Source organism: Quercus suber, unplaced genomic scaffold (genome assembly GCF_002906115.3).
Source record: "Quercus suber isolate HL8 unplaced genomic scaffold, Cork oak 2.0 scaffold_606, whole genome shotgun sequence".
Classification (NCBI taxonomy): Eukaryota; Viridiplantae; Streptophyta; class Magnoliopsida; order Fagales; family Fagaceae; genus Quercus; species Quercus suber.
In genome coordinates, this window is record NW_027070049.1 from 252,993 (window position 1) to 258,904 (window position 5,912).

The 5,912-nt window shown below is 33.3% G+C and overlaps 1 long non-coding RNA gene across 1 annotated transcript; it reads right to left on the reverse strand.

Annotated features, from left to right (window-relative positions):
* Positions 1-1,058: 1,058 nt before the first annotated feature.
* Positions 1,059-4,948, reverse strand: LOC136063992 (uncharacterized). The gene is made up of 3 exons (XR_010625635.1): positions 4,257-4,948; positions 1,888-1,957; positions 1,059-1,290 (listed from the first exon to the last, which is right to left on the reverse strand). It is a non-coding gene; the product is annotated as an uncharacterized LOC136063992 (long non-coding RNA).
* Positions 4,949-5,912: the final 964 nt, after the last annotated feature.

Here is a 5,912-nt window from a genome sequence, read left to right on the forward strand (position 1 = left end):
AAAAAAAAAATGATTAAATGACTTCATTTGTTAGAATGTTTGAGCAAAAGGATCAAATTAGCTCATTTTGACAAAAGTGGGGAACAAAATTGATTATAGTTAAATCTTAAGGATTAATTTGATAATGGAAGTAAAATTAAGGGATTAAATTGAATTTTAACTTCAAAGTAACAACTATCCCTATCATATGTTTTCTAGGGTACAACCATCATTTAACCAACTTACAGCAAATGAGTGATAAAAAAAAAACTGCATCCAAATGCATACATAGTTTTGTATAAAACTTAGTTTTACTTTTACTTTTTTTGGTTCTAGTTAAAAATGGATTCCTGTATTTTGTTATGTGTTTATGCGTTAAGCCCGAGTTTCGGGAAAAATTGGGAAGATAGAATAGAATCCAACTTTTGATATGTGTCAAGTCAAAAATGGAAAATATATTTTTGTGGATTATTTTTTTCTATTAAGTGGATAGAAACTGAAGGTACTGATCATCACCTACTGCACATTTTTAGTTTGCTATCTTGACTTACTAACACTTGAATGAACTAATGAGCTTTGGTTCAAATGGCACTTCCTCCTCCCATAAGAATATGGGAAGGGTGAGATCATGGTTCAAACCCCATTGGGTGTGTCCATTACTTACCAATAAAAAAAAGAGCTTACTAACACATGAATGCTATGGACAAAACAAGAAAACATGAAGTGTGCATGACTATATTTTTTTTACCTTCCCCCCCCCCCCCCCCCCTTTTCTTTTAACTGTCTTCAAGTAATTTAAGTATATCTATTTGTTTATTTTATAGTTCAGACAAATGCAGGCTCATGCAAGCCAAGAAAGTTCAGGCAGAAGGAAAACTAGCAAGTATTTTGTTACTGACAAACAAAAGCCAAAGGATACCTCCGACTAGCAAGTATTTTGTCCAAGAATACCTCCGACTATGCTCAAAGCATACCTAGATTTGATATACTTGTTGTCATTGCAATATTAAAAATACTTTTTTTTAGATAGCAAAACAAGACCAAAACTTCAATTACCAGACTCATTAACAAGAAGAACAAGATAAATTTTCACAACAAAGGACCAAAGGACCAAAAGGGGAAGAATGAACACAGATAATTGATGGGTACCTTTCGCCAGAATAGCACTGATCTCTATCTCTGAATCTGAAAACGTCTGGGACGTTTGATCGTTTTTGGCTCTAACGGAAGCCGGTTGTGATGGGCTAAGTCCGGAAGGGTATGGTGGTGTCCAGCCGTACGATGTAGCCCATGACAGCCACTCTATTGTCACTTTTTTGCCATGAAAAATAATGGAAGAAATAGAGAAATAAATGAGATTTTCTTTGAATAAATTCCAATGCAACAACATCAATGTGATGATGCAACAGATGTAATTGATGAAAAACAAGAACACTATTCATGAAAATCCTACAGGTGCTTTTCCATAAGGGGGAGTGAATTAAAAATAAATAAATAAATAAAGGCCGAAACTGGTTGAAATCTATCTTCTCATCCTCATCTAATGGCACTGGTTTGATTATGATTGAACTGTTCATAACACTACAAATGCAAATCTCTTATGTGTGTCAATGTGGGTGTGTGAGCACATGTAGAAATAGGATAGGAAAGGCCTAAACTTTTAAAACAATCCTTTTCTGCTTCATGTCTAAAGGCTTTTGCTTAAAATATAATATCTACTATTCATAACACTTAGAAATCAACTTGTTCAGTGTATGTGGGTGACTTTGAATAGATGCATAAACAGGAATGACAGAAGGCTGGACTGGTTCATAATTTCTCTTCCCCTCCCTATTTAAGCCTTAGTTTGAATGTCATCAATTTGTTATGAGTGAAACCATTTATTATGGTTGAGCTCAGTCTAGTTACCACTGGGTGTATCTTCAACAACCTGAATTTTTGCATTTTTCTGTGTCTTCAGGATTGCTTCTTGCAATTTCTGCAAAAGATTTACAACAAAGAAAGCTCCAAGTCATGTACAGCTATATCTCAAAATGAAAAAGAATTTGTAAGCAAAAATATTTTCACCCAAGCAAGTTCCAGTTCATGCAATATTGGAATATTCAATTTAAAATGCCTATTAAGTGTTTTGGTGAATATGAAGTTTGGTTAGTGCCTCTATGATATTGAGGTAGTGTATCACCCTTCCATTGGTTGTATCTATACATGGAGCAACAAGAAAGAATAAAGGAGTTATGCAGTCAGAAAGTTAGATAGTGTTATTGGGAGTATGAAATGGTTTGCTTCCATTGGTCAAGCTATTGTGGATATTCTCTTTCCAGGAGTATTTGATCATTTGCCAGCTCTAATCTCCATGAGTGATAACAAAGACTTTGGTCCCAATACCTTTTAAAATTTTCAATTATTGGACTAACCACAGGGATTTTCTGGTTTGGATTAAAAAATGCACGGGATATAGAAGTACAAGTCACCCCTATGTACAGGCGGTATGTGATGTTGAAATCTGTGAAGACAATATTAAAAAAGGTTAACAAAGATATTTAGGGGAGCATCTCTCAAAAAGTATAGCAACCATGGTTGAACCTAGAGACTGTTCAGAAAGGCTTGCAGCAGAATCCTGGTAATCCAGCTCTAATGCTTTAAGAGGAGAGTTTGCATGAGTGTATATCAATGAGAAATACTGAAAAGGCTTTTATGAAGCAAAAAACAAAAAAACAAGTGGTTAAACCTAGGGAATCAAGATATTGCCTATTTTCATAAGGTGGTGAAAAAAAGAAATGCAAGAACTTATCAAGTTTTGTATGATTCAGATAGAAATAAAGTGGAGAACTCAGGTCAACTTAAAATTACAGCTATGGAGTTTTATCAGCAATTGTTGGGTTTGTCAGAGAAGTGCATTACTGAAAAGCAGATCAATAGAGTTAACCAAGTTCTGAGGGATCAAATCTCTGATGCTCAGAAGGAGATTTTACAGAATGATATGACAGAATTGGAGATCCAGTGAACTTTATTTTCTCAGGCTGGGGACAAATCACTTGGTCCAGATGGATTTACAACCAACTTTATTGAAAAAAGCCTGGTCAATCGTGAAAGATGATGTGGTTAAGGCAATTCCATCTCTCTTTGAATTAAGTAGACTCCTATGAGAGATAAATGATACAATAATTACTTTAGTCCCTAAAGTAACAAATTCATCAATAATGGGTGAGTTTAGGCCAATATCATGTTATAATGTCATTTACAAATGTCTTACCAAAATTTCTGGGTAATAGATTGAAGCAATGTTTGACTGGGTTAATTAGTAAGAATCAGATAGCATTCATTCAAGGAAGAAGTATCTCTGAAAACATCCTATTGGCACAAGAAATAGTACAAAACTATCATTAAGATAAAGGGAAAGCTAGATGCACTAATAAAGTAGATCTCATGAGAGCGTACGGCTCAGTTGAATGGGGTTCACTTTACAATGCCCTGTTACTGTAGGTATCTATAAGAAATACATTGATTGGGTGAAGGAGTGCATTACCACTCCAAAGATTTCTATTGTCCTCAATGATAACTTGGTTGTTTTTTTTTAAAAAGGAATGAAGGGAATAAGATAGAAGATCCATTATCTCCTTACTTATTTGTCCTAGTGATTGAGGTATTTATTAGGCTATTGCAGTCAAAATAAAACAAGGTTTCAAGAAAATGAGCCACTTCCTAAATAACCAAAAACATGTAATTGATGTGACATGTCGCGTTTAAGTACACATTGGGGTTGTGTAATTGACAACTAGGTTAATTGAGTTTGTGATCATGTGCATAATGCAAAATAAGGAAGATGGGGTCTAAACTAACCCATTCCCAAGCTATCTTCAGAACACAGCGCAAAAACAAAACCCAAAAAAAAAAAAAAACAAAAATCATCAAACCCACATACCAATTCAAACTAAAAAAAGAATAAAGCTTCATATCTTTTTTAACACTTCTATTACAAATTCAATATAGAAACCACAATAGGAAAAAATTTTGTCAACCAAAGTTTATTTGATTTTCCCCACGGTTTCTCGGCAACCAAACAGTAAAGATTCAGTGAAGAGAGAAACATACACAAAGGTTGAGGAAAAAAAAAAACTGTTTGATCATATGAACTAATTAAGGACGCACCAATAGTTCCTAAGAGAAAGTTTTGGTATAGCTATTGACAAGAATGTACTGAAAACCCATTGAAGCATTTCAACATACAGGTTGTACGGAATAGTAAAAACCTAAATTAAGCAGAGAAAATCACTAACCTCGATAGAGACAGAAGATTGAAAAGGCTGGTATAGGCCAAAAAGGCCAATCCCAGCACTTTTTTTCCCCGCGCTTTGTAGCGCTACGTAGTGAGTGTGGCAATAGGTTCGCTTGACCAACACCAACGCTTTTAAAAGTGCGGGTATAGGTCTTGGCGTTTTTGAAACCCTTTTCTAGCGCATTTTAAACCACTGCTATTTGTTATTTTTTTTTCTTTAAATACAGGCTTTAGCAGAATTTAAAAGTGCTAGGATAGGTCTTTTTTAAATATAGCCTATAGCAGTGGTTTAAAAAGCGCTACTATTGGTTATTTTAAAATATTGGCTATAGTGGTAGTTTCAAAAGCGCCGCTATAGGCTTTTTCTTAATATGGGTTTTAGCAGTGATTTCAAAAGCGCTGCTATAGGAATACAAGCCAAAAAGGCCTATAGTGGCAGTTTCAAAAGCACCACTATAGGTTTTATAAAAAAATAAATGGGCAAAAATATTTACCTTGCATTTTGTTTTCCAAACCTATTTATAGCTAAACAAAAATCAATATAAAATAAATTACTAAATCTAGTTGGCACACGCCAATATAGACCTCACAATAATCAAACATATTCAAACTATCAAATTAATATAATACAATAATAAAATTTCTAGCTATAATAATTGTTATGCTTAATACAAGACATTTCAAATGTTTAGAATGTTATATCATAGTTGCAAACTAAAAAAAAAAAAAAAAAAAAAAAAAAAGATGTAAACCCATAATTTTTTTTTTCATCACTCACACTTTGCCATGTGTCAAATTATAGAAAAAAATTGTGTAAAATATTGTGATACTACATTACTCTCAGAGAAATGATATGTCCACAACATTTTCATAACATTTTTATAACAAATCTTAAGTGGTAAGTTGTTATTATTAAGGTAAAAAAGTAATCTTAGTGTTATGTACAAATTTGAACTAATAACAACTAACTACTTATAATTTGTTGTAAAATTGTTGTGAACCTAACACCTCCCTTACTCTCAAAAATACTTAAAATATTTAATGCACCTATCAATGCATGTTACATCACATTGGGCAGCTGAAAAAAAAAAATCTAAATATAATGGCTGAAAAGATTTTGCTTTTATTAAAAACTTAAAACCTTTCATCATTTCCAAGTTAGCCACGTAAGGGACAGGGACTTAGGAATTCAAAAGGACTAAAAAAGTAACAAAAGTCTAAAGAAAGAAAAAGAAACACATACCTCAGTGAAAAAGAGGAAATTATAGAGCTCCATCAACGAAAAAAAGAAAGAGAAGAATGAAAAAAGAAGAAGAAGAAGCAGTAGTAGAAGACGAAGATACTTGTTACTGTAATTTGTGTTTTTGTTTTTTTGATCTGATGTAGTTTGTGTTTACTGTTTATTTGTTGAGCAAGTGTGGAGTTTGTTTTGGTGCAGACCCTACTTCGTTGTGTTCTTTTTTTTTCCTTACAAATCCCTTTGTTCAAGATTTGAAATTACCAGATCTCCTTCCGATCCTTGCTCTTCTTCGTGTTCTTTCATTTCTTCTAGATCTAATCATAAACTTCATACCGGTGTATTGGTCAAAATTCATAGGAAAAGTTGAAACAAAAAGAAACCATCTGAACCTCAAAAACCAGTCATGGTTCTTAGAAC